Source organism: Drosophila santomea, chromosome 2R (genome assembly GCF_016746245.2).
Source record: "Drosophila santomea strain STO CAGO 1482 chromosome 2R, Prin_Dsan_1.1, whole genome shotgun sequence".
In the NCBI taxonomy this organism is placed as follows: domain Eukaryota; kingdom Metazoa; phylum Arthropoda; class Insecta; order Diptera; family Drosophilidae; genus Drosophila; species Drosophila santomea.
In genome coordinates, this window is record NC_053017.2 from 10,639,698 (window position 1) to 10,655,666 (window position 15,969).

The window sequence follows — 15,969 nt, forward strand, 5'->3', positions numbered from 1 at the left end:
TATTAAGCCAGCTACTAGAAACCGGCAATCCGACTGCTGCGATTGGAAAAGCTGCTGACCTTCAGGTGGCACCTGTTTGCCCAGTGCAGGAGGATTATCGGAAACATCCAACCAGCCAGTTAGCCAGCCAGTCAGACCGCCAGTTAGGCAGTGGTCGCTGTTGCAGCTAATTAGGCATATCAATGTGATTATCCCCATGTCGCAGCAAGTGTTGCTGCTTCTGCTTCTGCTGCTGTTGCTGTTGCTGCTGCTGCTGTGACTCATGACTGGAATGTTGCCGACGCTGATGCCGCATCGCATGGCTATAAATAGTTAACCTAATCAAAATGCACGCGTGTAAGCAAACCATTTGCATAGTTGTTGATGTGGATGTTGCTGTTGTCGTTGTTATGTTGCTGCTGCTTCTGCATCTGCTGCGGCTGTTGCTGTTGCATGTTGCGCGCTGGCAATTAACTGCGGCATGCGCAGACATTGGTCTAAATGTCAAGGTAAATTATGATGCATTCAGCTATTACGTCTAATAGTCCGAAATTCATGCACGTGTGCAACTATTTTTAGTTGTGGCTGTGCAGTGGTTTAGCCATTTGCCGGCAATGACAGATCACTGAAACCTGCTGCAGCTCCTCCTCCTCGAGATGTTGCTGTTGCAGTTGCTGTTGCAGTTGCCGCTGCAGTCATTTGATGCATGTCTTTGGCCAGGCCCTTTTCCACCTTAATTAAGCTGCGACTTGGACCCAGAAACAAGTTCAGCCCAGGAGTTTTATCTTTAAAGTAATGCTGCACATTTTTCATAAGCGACATGCTGCTGCAAATTAGAGCTTGAAAAACATCGATGTTGCTGATAGTTTCCCGATAAACAACTACGTTATCAATGATTCTAAATATCGCCATATTCCCTACTTTTATTGGTACTCGATGCAATGTCGCTTAGTTAACAAAGTATGGAAACAATTACGAATGAATCTCCATCTGTGTTTATGATTTTCTGCCCACTGCACTTTAGATAATTAAATATTTGGTGTCTCTTCTTTGGAAAATTGCTGGGATGGCTACAAACTGAGGCACACACATGCGCTGGCATTAAACGAAAAGTGAAGCAAAGAAGGCTGGCGGAAAAATTCTAATCAATGCTATTAGGAACTCGGGTCGGTGATGATGATGCTGCCTGGCTGCGGACTTGGAGCAACTTTGTCGTCGCTGCAGCACGTACATGTAATTTTTTTAATTGCTGGTAAACAACATTTTTCAACAGTAGCAGCAGCAGCAGCAAACCTGAGTTTGCAGTTATGATGGCAGATTTTGATGAGTGCTCCTGCATCTCCTTATCCACACACCCACAACAAGATCAAGCTCCGAAAATAGCCGATCAATTAGCGAGGGTGAACAACTGTTGCCGTAAGTCAATACTTTCGCTGCTGTTGCTGTTGTGCTGTTGCTGTTGCTGCTGTTGCACTGGCGCCAGCAGCATGTGTTGCTGCTGACAAGCAGTGACAGGATGCCACATCCTTGCGGGCTTCGCCACTCGCAACTCGACACCAGCAACATGTGATGCAATAAAAACGAGCAACAGCCATGTGATGCTTCACTTAATCAGGTGTTGCGACTGATCCGCCACGACAATTACACACGAGTGCTGCCAATGTTGCTGCTTGTAGCAATTATGCCTTGAACTTGTTCTGACTGCACAACAGCAACAGCAATAGCAACAACCACTGCTTCAACTGCAATGGCAACTGCAACGCTCTGAAATGACAATTTCATTTGGTGCCCAGTGGGCCGGCTGGTGAGGTTGTTCAACCCATTTGGCCATAGTTTCATGGCTTGTCATTAGCTAATGCATGACGGCAGTGCAAAAGGAGTGCTCAGAATGCGGCTGAACCTCAATTATGAGGGCACATGTGCACTCCGGGAATGTGCTGCATGTTGCAGCTGTGCTTTGGACGATGCTACACTGCCACTCTGCCACTCTGCCACACTGCCACAAGGTGTCGGGTCCTAGGAGTACCCAGGTTGAAAAGTGAAAGGTAAACAAGAGGGCACATTCCCCGCCATTATCCCTGTGGATTAGCACATCCAAGTTTGCTTTGTGTCGGATCTCTGTCAACATCTTTACGCCAATGGCCGCTGAGTGGGTCCAGGTTTATGGCCGCAATTCGGGCCCCTTTCGGTTAGGAAACAAATATATACATATGGGGTCTCGTAGATGTTGTCGCTTACTTTTGACACCTCAATGATTTTGTGTGTCAGGCAAACAGACACAACAGCCAGCCACAAATTCCACGACACTAAAACAATAAATACGTATTTACGGGCTTTGGCACTTTTCACTTTTGTTCGTTTCAGTTTGATGCGGTGCGTTGCATTGCGGTGAGAATAGTGTGCTGCTCTTGTGGCCATAATTTATTGGACATTTCTTTGATAGCTGCTCATTAGCTAAGAACACAAATCACTGGCATTGGGTAACAAGCAAAAAGAAGTCTCCAAAGACCGCTGCATGGAACATCATCAGCAAGAACAACAGCAGCAGCAGCAGACCCAGCGGCAGTACACGCACCAGCACTCGGGGCGAAAGCAATTTCCTTGGAAAATTGCTGGCTGCAATCTCTCAGGATGCTGGGACAGGCCAAAGTTTTGCCTCCGAGAAGAGCGCTTCATCAATTTTTATATCGATGAAGACCCATTTGGTTGATAACTCCATTTGTGGCAAATGTTGCGCACGCGCGTTTTAGTTGCACAGTTGCTGTGCTGCTGATGATGTTGCTGTTGTTAATGTTGTTGCTCCTGTGCCGTTGCCGTTAGTAAATTTCGCGCGAAAAACTTCAAAGTTGCCTGGCCAAGCACCTTTCGATGTTGATGATGCTGCTGTTGCTGCTGCTGCTGTGGCTGCTACTGCTGCTGCTGCTGCAAAAGGTAAACGCACGTGTTGCTATGCTCGCTATGAGGATGTTACTGCCGTAACAGTTGCAATTGTTGTTGTCGCCGGACTGTCACTGGCCGTTTAGGCCAAACTTGGTAAATTGTTTTGTTGAGCTCTGAGCGTTGGCCTTTCTTTTCAGTCCGCTTATATGGCCAACAGTTGCGGCCGCTGTCTCCGAGTGAGAGTTGCATACTAATGTCGCTGCTCGTTTTGTTTTTTTTTTTGTTTTTGCTGCCCAGCGATTTTAATTACCACATTCGGCAGCAAGGCTATGAGCCAGGCATTGATTTGGCACAATTTACATATCAAAGCGAGCGAGGCCAACTTCCTGTTGCACACCCAAAACACAAGTGCAACCAGCAGCAGCAACAGCAGCAGCAGCAGCAACAGCAACAGCAATCGCAGCAGATGTTGGCCATGGGTCAAGCCCGAGTTGTTGGCCATTTGCTGCAGCCAGTGACTTGGTTGTGATGTTGATGCGACTGCTGCTGCGAGTCCATTGGCCCTCATGCTGTTTACTTGCACCACTTTTTGTTGTTTCGGTTTTCTGTTTTTTTTTTTTTCTGTTTGCCACATTACGTGTTTGTTGCTCCGCGCGTTTATGCGGCTGATGCTGCTGCTGCTGCGTTTGCTGCTTCGGATGTTGCTGCTGCAAGTGATGCTGCCAGTGATGCTGCTGGTGTGCGAGTGCTCAGTGCACTGGGCAAGTTCTTTTTGTGGGTATTAAAATTACTTGGCATGTAATTAGTTTGGCCGTTTTTGTCCCCAGTTGCCTCTTGTCGATCGCTGCGTGTGGCCCCCCTCCGAAAACGAAACGAAAAGGCTCCCCAATGATGGATGCCACTTTGTCTTCGGCTGTTGCTGCAGCTGGAGGTGTTATTTTTATGGCTTTATAATGTGAGTCAGACGGCACAGACGGACGGGCTCTTCCTTGGTTCTTGCCCCGTTACGTGGCATGTCAATCACCTGGACATGGCTTTATAATTTGCACAATGGCCAGGAGTGAAAAGAAGTCGACTTGAAAAGATACGAACTGTCCGATCGAGAATGAAAGCTTCAGCATGGTTCGACATCGATTGGGAGAAATTTCCAGAGAAGATGAAAAGTATTCTTTATTTTCAATCAATTGCTAGGCATTCAAATACATTTTCACAGCCCCAATTCGTAAATAAATCATATTTTTATTGGATAAATAGCAAAGAATGTTCAGATGTACAACCAATCGGCAGAGTTTCCAAATTAATTGCTGCACAAGAGCTACGAGCTACACTTTGCATTTAGCAATTTTAAAGCCTCCATTCACTCTTCTAACTCAAAAGAACTGCTGAACAGTGGAGAAAGTAAGGCTGGGGAAATCGAAATGAGTAAATAATTCTCGGGCTTCTTATGGATACTAAACCGTCATTAGTGGCAGCTACCGCTTTGCATTTGCCTGTACAATCGCTTTTCTTTCTCACTTCTCAGTTCTCGGTTCCTCAGTCCGTCCAGACCATCCATCAACAATTTGAGGCTTCGATCTGTTGCCCCTTGCCGCTGCTCTCTAGTTTTCATGGCACATTCTCCAGCACATACTGAGGTTTGGTCTCGTTGTTTCCGTTTGTGCCACTTGTGTCCAGTTGAGTTGAAAATTATTGTGATTATGGTAAACTTGTTGCTCTCTCACATGCTGCTGATCCCCAGCTGCGCACCTGTTGCTTTTGTGGTTCAGACTCGGATTCCTTTGCAGTTTTTTAGTTTTTCAGTTTTCAGTTTTGCAGCTTTGCAGTTTGCTTACAGGTATGTGTATGCATATTCGCACTCATGCTGTTTTATGGCCTCAGTTTCCATTGTTAGACTCGTTTGGCCGCTTAATTGCCGCTTTGGATTGGGATTTGAATTCTGTTTGCTTAGCTCTTTTACACTACACCACCATGCCAAGCACTTGGGATGTGCAGCTGCAGCAGCTGGAGCTGGAGCTGAAGCTCTAAGAGGCGTGACTAATCAATCGAGGGCTTCAAAGCTCCGGCTCTTCGCCTGGAAGTCAAGAAATCAAGAAATTCCGATTTACTCAGCATTTATGAGCCCTGTTTTCATTTTCCCTTGATTGGCACTCCAATGTCGAAGTCATCATTGGCTCCATCTTCAGGCATCTTTTTTCTCAATTTTGGGTTTATGGCTCAGTCGCACCCAACTCGAAAGGCAGAGGCGTTTAAGAGCGGGGAAACTGCGTGCCACAACAACATTTGTTTTCTTGAACATTGCACTTGAGTGGGGGGTTACAAATTTGGGGGCGTTTACAATGTATATCGACATAAATAGACAAGATCTGCTTTGAGTAACAATAAATGTTACTGCCTTAAATCAAATGTAGCATAAAAGTCAAAAGTTAGGTTGGTTTGGATACACAATATAAATGTTTTCGAGCCTAGATTTATATTCAATGCAAATTTCAGTGTGGTTCAGTGTGAATATAAAACAGTAAATACCCACTGAAAATGCAATGAGCAGTGTACATAATAGATAAATCTTTAACATAACGTGCACTCAGACATTAAAGTATGTATTTTTCCCATCCCAGATCTAAACAACCAAAATTTGATGCTAATAAACAACGTTTTCGGCTCCGGCGAGACTTTCCCAAAAAACCTACACCGCGTTCTGACCTTCAAATTCTGTTGCTCTTGATTACTGTCGTCGTTTCTCCTGCCCCCGATCACGCCCAGCTAACGAAAAAAGTGGCTGCCATTTCACTCAGTCGAGTTTGAAGTCGAAGTTGAAGTTGAGTTCTTCACGACAGACGTGCAATCCATCAAAGTTGTGGCTGCCACCCCGCAGTAGCAGCAGCAACAGCAACAACAGCAGCAGCAGCAGCAGCAGGGGCAACATGGCGAAAAAGCATAATACATAATAATATTTGTGCAAAGTGTTAAGGCAACAAAACAGCAGACAGTAGCAGACATAGTCAGACAGCCAGGAGGAGCAATCGCAATCCAGTAGCCGGAGCAGGAGCAGGAGTAGAACATCTAAGCAACAGGTATAAAAGGGGTCTGCGATGGCATGGAATGGGTATAGAATGGGTATGGGGATGGGTATGGGGATGGGGGCAGGATCAGTGGCGAGGCCCGAGGAACACTTTTAGGAGGAGGAGACGACGACAACGTTTTGTTTTAATTTACTCGACGCCGCCAACGACATTGTGGTGGCTTTGGTTGCTGTTGTTGGTGTTGCTGTTGCAGCCGATGTTGCTACTGCCCCGTTGATGTGTTGCTGTTGGGTTTCCTGTTTAGATAGCTTTTTGTGATTTTATGCGATACACCTTCCATGTACAACTGTTAGGCAGGGAAGTCAGGGGCTAGTCCACTTTGATGTACGTACACTTTGAAATGTTGTTGATGAGTACGCGAGATTTTTAAAAGATTGCAACGCAACGCAACGCAACGGCTGCGACGGCGGCAGATGAAGCTGCGACTGCAAAAGGCGACTCTGTTGGCTTATATAATAAATTTTAATGCACGCCCGCCCTGGACATTCCGCCCGGTTGGATGGACGTGGTCCGGATAGAGCTGCCAGCTAGCCAACTGGCTCACAGTGACTTCAAGCTGTTTTAAAATGGGACTAAATTCTCATTTTTCTATGCCTATTGAATTGAAACTAGGTAACTAGTGAACCAAATACCATAAAATGGTATCAAGTTTAAGATTTATTACGTAAAATGTACTTGACCTTTATAGACCTTAAAGACCCAATAAATTAGGCGCATGCTGAGTTATTAACTACTGTTCAATTAATAGTTCACATTTGATAACACCACTGTGCAGCAACTGTGTCAAAACAAAACTGCTTTTCACCCGATGTCGTCTGTTAGTTTGCCGGTGTTTTGGTTCCTCACTCTCGGCGGATATATGTGTTTGTCTTGTGTTAGACTGACACTTGACTAACCAACTAAGAGATAATCATTAGCTTGCTGTAATTTATGTAGAACCAGCGGCAGTTGACGGCCAAAACAAAAGACACGAACTTGACGTGGCGAACGTCAGACATGCAACAAAGAAAAGCCAAACCTAAACTGCAGAATTATATCAATTAGGTAAGGGCCTTAGGAAAAGGCAAGCGCAATGAAGACAGCAATTTTGGGGGCCGGGCCGGGAGACGCCCAAAAAGTCCAAGTCACTGCCAACTCCGCACCGCCAGCGGCAATTATAGAGCATAAAACATCGATAATCATAATAATTAAGGATGACTATGCAGAAGAGAGGCCGCAGGAGCTGGCTGTGACAACGCACAGTAGCCAGCAGATTACAGCCTCCGATGGAGATATGAATCCCCCGCCGATGCGAGGATGATGCATCAAGTTGATGCTCCTGCTGCCACTACCATAGCCACAGCCACTGCCACTGCACATAAATTGTTAATTAAAGCCTATTTAGGAGATTCGGAGCCCGAAATGTTTATTCTACGGCGTGTAATTCTTTACCCACTGGCGTGATTTGTGCATTTAGAAAGTATTCTGCCGACTGTTGCCCCTTCCTTTGTTCGGGAAAGTCGTTTAACTGGAAAAGAACCCAAGTATAGAACCCCTGAATAGACAATTCCTTTCATAGCTCTCAATCAAGAATCGTTGCTGGCCAGAAAGTTGAAAGCTTTTGAGCGGGGAATCTATAAATTTCAATGCTCCCAAAAGGCTTATTTCAGTTCGAAACCTAAACAATGCGCGGAGACCCAAAAATAAAACGCCGAAACTGTAACAAATTATTTATGAACTTCGAAGCACAGTTTGCTTGTCTTTTGTTTGCTCAAAAATCGTTTATCTTTTTGCTTTTATTTTTGCCTTTGATAAATAATTCAATTTTGTTTTGTTTGGGAATTAGCAAAACTGACAAAGCGACAACAATTGGCAATTTGCTTTGAATTGTGTTGACACAATAAGGGAACCTAATACTGAAGTGCGAGGCAAAAAGAACTCAAAAATAAAGACGATAGATGTGCGAAATTTGGCTGCAGGCCAAAGTCAAGATAAATATCTAATTAAACAGCGCTAATGAGTCGCACAACATTGTTGTGGAAAATGAGTTTGATTTTTGGCCAAGATACAAGTGATTCATGGCAATCGGAAGAGTATAACCAACAAAAAACAGTAAACTTGACCCAAAAAGATCGTGAATCACTTTTCTTTTGGCATAAAAAACAAGAAAAATATACGAAAACATAAAAATTATATGACTAAGTGAAAAGATGAGACAAAAACGGTTCGGGTCAAGAAATAAATGCCCAAAAATTGTGCATGATTTATTCCTTTCGAATAAAAAAGAACCGCCAAGGAGCTTGGCCCCCACTTACAGACCTAAAACCCTCGTTTTATAACCCATTAAAGGCATGATCGCAAACTTTACTCAACCATAACCAAGAGCCAGTTTCAGTTTCACTTTGGCACCCCTTTACATGCATGAATTGCTAGGAAAAATAAACCACAATTTGAGTAATTTTCATTTTGCGTTCGTACGATTTTATTTTCTCAGATTTTCACTTTTCCCCTGCAACAAAATATTTGACATTTTTTCTTGTCATTCGTGAAGGTTTCTCTGACGTTTTGATTAACAAAACCCAAACTGGTTGTGCAGCTAAGCAAAACCATAAAACGCAGCAGAATAAAGACGAATCGGTTTATTGTGGTGGAAAGGTGGCCGAAGATCTTCAACAAAACGCTCATAACTGGAGCATGAATGCTTATTTAAGCGGGGATTTTATGATAATTTTGTTGTAGTTCTTTTGGGAGCCTGTCCATCGACGAGCCATTAATGATCGTAGACAGTAAACAGAAACGTTTATTTGGCAGCTTAAATGTTTGACAAATACCAGGGGCTGTTAAATATTTTTACGTTTTTAGCACTTACCAGTTAATGGGTTTCCAGTGATGACTCTAGCGTTAGAAGTGAGCTGCCCAGAATCTGCAAGGCGAAAGAGAAAAAAGATTCCAATTAGATTTTCCAAATCGATTTTTGAAAACCACTTCCTGTGGGCAACTGGCGACAGCCTCAAAGGCACATAAATCAGCAAACTTCATTAACACGACTGCCAAAATCTACGTATATAAATCTAAGCTCTGCGCTAGCAATGTGCAACGTGCAACGTGCAACTTGCAACTAGCATCGTGCAACAGGTTGCCACTACTGCCACACTGAGTACGTGACCGTTCGGTGCAGGAATAAATAACTCAATTTGGGATCGGCAAAAAAGTGTTAACTTGAAATCTGGCAATAAATCAATGGCCAGGGGACCCGTTGAAGGCAGCTTGTGATTAGCACTCGCCCGATGGCTTATCTACTTGGAAAGTAATACCCATTTCCCCGTACCCCGCGATTCCGGAAGAGTTCTTTCAATAATCAGCGGTACCAGGGCCAAAGAAACCCCAAAAACACCAAACCAAACCAAACCGAAGCAACCCAAACGAAGCGAAATGAGAAACCCAAGATTGGGCAGCCGTCACTTGGCCTGACAGGCAATAACTTTGGCAATCTTTTCGACCGCTTTTTCTTTCTGGTCAAAAGCGTTGAGTTGTTTATTATATTTATATTACAGAGTCGCGGCAATTTTGCATGCTTCACGCTTGTCTCGCCCGCAGATCTCAATCAAGCGCCAATCAAATTGAAATTAGGCTGTGATCCGTTGTGACAGTACCTTAAATTAAATTATTTTGGTTTAAATTGTAAAATTAATTGCCAAAAGGTTGAGGAGATTACAAGCCCAAGCCAAGGTAGAAAAACTGTGGCGATTTTATTCTCGGTTCGACTACAGTTCATTTTGAACAGTTCTTAAATCCAACCGGTTCTGATATGATTATTATTATGCTTCAACCGGTTTGCAAGGCAAACATTTTAATTTTATTCGGTTTTATTTTGCATTGTTCGTTTACTGTGGTCAAATTTTTCGATGGATTTCTGCTGTTTTTTTATCTGGTTGTTGTTGTTAAATTTTTAAACGTATTTGACACACACGCCGCTTTTTTTTGCCCATCTTGATTTAACTGTAAAAACTCGGTTTATTTGGGTGAAGCTTCCGATTTAATTTTTCAGTTTCTTTTCGCTCGGCTTGGGCTTCGTTTACATAATGTTGGCATAAAATAAACTGCGATACGGTCAAAGATAATAGAGTTTCGTCTATCAGCGGACTTATTAGGATTGTTTTTAACTTAATCAGTGGTTTTGTTGTCTTTGTGCCAACAGCTAGTTGTATTTTCATTAAAATGGCACTTAAGGCGAATGGCTTTCTTACAGTCTGCGGTTATGCTTCCTTCACATTCGATTATATCTTCCGCATATGAAGAAAAGAAATTATGCTTGCCGCAACTGAAAATGGCCCCCACACACAAAACAGTTTAATTTATTATCCCGGAAAACTCAAGGTTAACTCAACTTGACGGCTTTTCCTCAATGACGCGGAGTTTCCCCGCAAAGCTGCCCACTTTTTCTGCACTGCTCCCCAATCATTTCCCATGCGAAAACGTTTGCGAAAAACACCAACCACAAAACAAAGGAAAATCATTAAAATCCCGCACATACGAATGTGCAACTGTTTGGCAAAAACGGGCAGAAAGACACACTATAGACATACAATATATAACCATATATAATCGGGCGAAAGAAGCGGCAGCATCTGCGACTGTGTTAATTATGTGCATTTAATGCTTTAATTAATGTTTTCTATTGAGAGATGAGACAGCGGCGCTGCAGTGAAAGTTATAAACACTTAATGGCAATGAAAGAGCGAAATATTTTGCTCATAAATATAATTCAAATGTTAATTGATAAACTTGTTAATTTGTTGTGCGTGTGTTTTCTGTTTTTACGAGTGGGCAGTGGCCAAATTTATTTGATTACGGCCTCAAATTGAAATTGAATTTGAAGCGGGTGAAATTTTAACCCATTGAGACCATCGTGGGATGTCGAGAGAATAATGAGATATATATGGTTAAATGGATTAAAGAAAGTAATCTTTGCCATACATAAATCTTTCCAAATTTGGCAAGATCATTTGGAAGAGATGGTTTTTCGGTTAAAGACTTCTTAAAATACATTTAAAGTTTTGCCTTTCTATTAAAAAATTGTGCGCAATATAAATATCCTTTATTAACCGCAAAATCAAAAAAAAGATATCAAAAGATAGCTCGCTTCTTCAATGAAACGGTAGTTTTGTACCACAACCTTTGTCTAGGAAACGTATAATACAGATATTGTATGCGATTATAAATCAATCCAGCTTATGGTTTTGTTTGAACTCAACTATAAAGCGATAGACAGTCAGGGCCAGTCACTAATTCGAGCTGATGTTTTATTTATAAACTCGATTCTGGAAAGCGTTGACACGCAGAATCGCCGAGTAAAGCAGACAGTTTGCTCTAAGGTTTATCTGGCTGTAACAATGGGATTTGTATCTTTGGTCCGTTGCCGCAGATATTTCTACATCCAGGCGGCACCTGCTTATTAGTTTCTGGTCCCATTATCCACACAGGCAGATAAAGGCGGAAAGAAATTTGCAATTTTAATGACGTTCGGTAAGGTTTTGCCGAACCGCAACCTTATGTAACCCGTCGAGTGCGAGTGCGAGTGCGAAAAGAAACCTCTCCGTCGCCCTGGCCGCGTTAGCTCATAATGGCAGGCCACAGTTTATGGCCCAAACCAAAACGTGCACTTGGCTGGAGTCTCGAATCGCGGCTTTTGCTTTTCCTCGGCCATAAACCGAGAAACAAGAAATTTCAATTTCAAATTTAAAGCGTCTAACTTTCGCTTTCCTCCGCAAAGGAGATGCGGAGATTTCTCGTTTCTCGCCAAGAATCCCGCCTGCACGGCAGTTACCGCATTTTCCGACTTGGCCAACTCCAATTAGCCACTAGGCCCCCACAATCCACACAAACAATAAATCAAAATCCAATAAAAATAGTATGAAAATATGTTGCATGTGCTAATGTTTCGGCGCGCTGTTGCACTAATGCAACCGGTTGCAGTTGCAGTCTAGCAAAAACGAAAAAAAATCTCAAAATGAAACCGAAAAAAATGGAAAAAGAAAACCCCAACGAAACCCCCAAAACAAAACTGCAAACGACAACCAGACGACGACTTTCCATTTTCAAATGTGTTTGCAAGTGTGTGTCTATACTTCGCTGGGTCCGCAGCCTTCGTTTGGCCAAAAGATACGCCGCCAACTGACCACTGCAACTGCAGCAGCAACAGTGCAGCAGCAACAGTGCAACAGCAACAGCGCAGCAACAACAGCGCAGCAGCCGCATCGACACATCAGCAACAACTTTTCATTTCGTTTTTCACGCGGCACATGCCAAAAAAAAAAGAGAAGCAACCAAACTGCAAAGCTAGCCAAAGATTATGATAGGGCACCGAATGGCTGGAATCGGTACAAGAACTATGGCATATGGTTTGCGATCAATAATAACTGAATCGCAGTTATTCAGTTCCAATTGGCACTGAACTTTTGCGTTAGCAAACCTACATGCATTTGAAAAGCTGCAAGTATCCATGTACATTCAAACCGCTTTCGTTTGCTCTTCCCGGTAATTTCCAGATAATTTCCACGACAGGGAAGCGTAGGCAGAGTTCGACTATATTGCTGGTCTATTGACGTTTGTCTGAGCTCTGTCTACGCAGCTGGATGTCTGGTAACCCCGCCGAAGCCCCACGAATCGACGAGACTACGAAACTCTGGGGAGTTGTAGGCAAAGTTGTGTGGCAAGTGGCTGGCTGGCTGGCTGTGTGTTGACAATTTCCAAGTTGACCGGTCTTTGCCTTTCGTGTTGGCAAATAAAACGAAGAAGTTGCCACCGGAGTGCTGCTGCTGTCCCTTTTACTCATCGACTGGATTATAAGTGGGCGCAATTTAAGTGCAGTGTATTGCACTTGTTGCCTTTCCTCGCCTCCCCTCTTCTCTCCACACCACTCACATTCAATAACAATAATTGTCGAATGCCTTTTTTGGCCAAAAGCAGCGGAAACGCTGCAGTTGCTGTTGCCACTGCAATTGCAGTTGATTGCAGTTGTGCACTTGCCACAGAAAACGCCGACTACAGGTGGCAGCTTTGGATTTCTAATGGTTTCGATCGTCGTAGCGGTGGTTCTCTGTTTGAAAACGGAAGCAAAGCCCAAACAAAAAATACAAATAAACACCAAACACAAAACTCACATCCAAAGCCGCCAAAGTTGCTGTCGATGGATGACTCAAGCATTAAATTCTAAAGGGTCTTTACACTTTGTCTGCATGTCTTTGATTATGCGAACCAACGCGAGTCGTGAGTGTACTTCCGTTGAAGTCGACTTTGTCGGATCTTTCCTATATGTACACTTAATATATACCCTCTAAGGTTCAGAAGTGGAGGAGGATGTCTGAGTGCAGCGGAAGCTGGTTAGGTGTTGAAGTATTAAGCAGCGTGAAAATTCCCCTTAAAAGTTATGTTCCTCAAAGCGATTGTGGGATATCCATAATCTTTCCGCACGTAAAAATGACCAATTAAACTGGGGACGACAGGGTTTAATGATGTTCTGCCTGCATATTGCCTTTGGCAAAATATGTATGAGCATTCGTGATTGTTTAATCATTTATCATTTTGGGATAGACGCGTGGGCCAGACAGGCGAAGAAAGAAATAAAGAAGCAGTACTATTATTTTTACACTCGATAAAAATGAAGTAAACAAAAAGAGCTTTAAATTTAATGGAAATATTATAGTCTATATTTTATTATAACAATTCCTACTCCTTTAGCGTGTGCCCAAACCTATTTCATAGTTATTTTTCCCGTCGTACCCTTTAGGGTTATCTGCAGTTCTTTGACCCCTATGCTGTATTAACTAATTAACCGTTAGCATAACCATAACCACCAGTACCAAGTACCAACATCCATTTCCATTTCCACTGCCAACCTGTAGACAAATTTCCTTACGAGCCGTCCAAGTCTGACAAGTTGACGCCTTGGAAATTGTCAACGTCATCTAAGCCAAGTTAATGTTTATTGCCGCTGCTGTGGGGCACATTTTTTACCGTTTGTAAACTGTCATATTTCTTGTGGCAGCCACGGCAGCCAAGGCAGTTAATTTGTTATTATTTTGACATTTATTCGTTGATGATTTTCGAATGGTTTTTGCTTCTGCCGTTCAGTTCTCCGAAATGTATTCAGCTATTTAAATAACAAAACTGATCATTTTATTTCCCCAAGGCATGCCCAAATGAGCCTGGAGTTAACTAATGAATATTTGGGGAAAAGGTTTTCATTTCATGGAGCCTCAATTCTTAATGACACATAAATATTCAAAGAACTAATTTACAAACAATTTTTAATTAATATAATGTAGCTTAAAAAAAATAATTCAACATTTGCCTATACTCAGCCCTCTTAGTTTTGTATACTTTTTGATTAATGTTTGTCCTGTCAACGCTCAAATGCAAATATAGTTAGTGGATAATATAGTTTTATTTTTGACTTACGTTCACCTGTCGAAGGTTAACTAAATTTATGCAATAGTTAACTAATTTATGTACCACCAAAAATGCACGCAATTTCCTGCCTCGGCTTTCAGCTGCCCCAGAAATGCGAGCATTTTGTGTGGCATGCGACAGCGAAACGTTTTCGTTTTGGCCAACGAGAAATATTTCTGGCTAATTACACCACTCGCTATCATTAACACATTTCTTAGTCATCGTTCTTGGCCAGTCTTCCCCCAGATCGCCGCTTAAGCTGACCCAATTTTCCTGACAAATAAAATAACAGTAGCTGTCTGTGCAGCTCACGATCCACGGTCCATTGTGTCCATGGAGCAACTGAATCGAGGCGACTTTTACCCGCGCAATGAAATTAAAATTTTTTTGCGGAATTTTTTCGGTTTGCTGACAGTTGCAAGGCGAAATTGCAACTGCAACTGCATTTTCCCGCCGCCGAGCACTGCAATTAAATGTGAGTCTAATTTGTGGATCAGCAACTTGGCGATGCCCAGCGGCCATTCGGCGGAAAATGCAAGTGGATAATACCGGAAAATGAGGGTGTGCAATTGGGTTAAGAAGTGAAAATTAATTTGCGGTCGGTGGTAAGTGCGCTGTTCGGGTAGAAATATGTAAAATGCCAAATTAAACCTGAAACAAATTGTATTTTAAAATATACAATGTAATATCAAAATTTTCTCACAATCGTGTTGAATAGTTTACAGTTTCGAATCTATTTTAAATCTCTGATTTTCCGTGGGTAAACAAAGTTTATAGCAAAGTAGGGAAAGAAATTCGGAAAAAGCAAAGTAAGTGCGGAAAAGTATATTTTTTCCTGCTCTCTGTACTAAAATCTCAACGGAAATCATTAGGGCGAATGGAAATGGCGAAGAAAAACCGCCTTCACTTTTGGCCGGTAAAAACGACCCAATCGACTTACGGCGAGGAAAAGCGATGGCCAGGGAAAAGTGTCGCCAAGTGTGGCTTATTGTCTGGTTCGACACGTTAACACTGGGTTCACACGCTTTTTATGGTGGCCACATTAACGTGGCCAACAAATGTTGCAAAATGTTTCTCGGACTGTGGATTTGGCAGATCATCATCATCATTATCTTCATCAGAAGCAACAGGCGGCGATTAAAACTCGCGCGAAAGTAAAACGTTTTACAGTTAACAAAAGGAAAATAAAAGATATATCTGTATACTCGTATATATATGTACATATATATGTATATAGCCATGAAGAAGCAGAAGACTGGAACCCAAGCAACAACAGCAAATTGCGTATTCAAAAGTCATTAACAAATGCTTTTTATTGCACTCATTACCTCAGTCTCTCGCTTTTGTTTGCTTTCGCTGGACAGCAAACGTTTTTCGAGCTGCATTTGCCAAATAAAGTTAAGTGAGTGAAAATAATACATATTTGGTTTTCCAATTATACGCAATTAAATGCAAATCAGTTGCATACCCCTTCCCAATCTCAATTAATCTCCCGTTCGCCAGAAGAAAGATGAATTATTGAACAGTGTCAGGAGCTTTAATTACTTTATTACCGGAGATTCCGCAATCTGAAGAATGAGCCAAAAAACCAAAAAAAAAA

At 42.5% G+C, this 15,969-nt stretch overlaps 1 protein-coding gene across 4 annotated transcripts in view; it reads right to left on the bottom strand.

The window, feature by feature from the left end:
- The window catches only part of LOC120444291 (box A-binding factor), a 37,040-nt gene that overhangs the window by 12,956 nt on the left and 8,115 nt on the right, over nt 1–15,969 (bottom strand). For 3 of the 4 annotated variants that reach the window (XM_039623812.1, XM_039623809.1, XM_039623810.1), the window contains exon 3: nt 8,788–8,841. The gene's annotated coding sequence lies outside the window, so the exon portion shown is untranslated. Of the gene's footprint in view, nt 1–8,787; nt 8,842–9,246; nt 9,403–15,969 lie in introns of those variants that run through there. The other variant, XM_039623811.2, reaches the window with a different exon arrangement.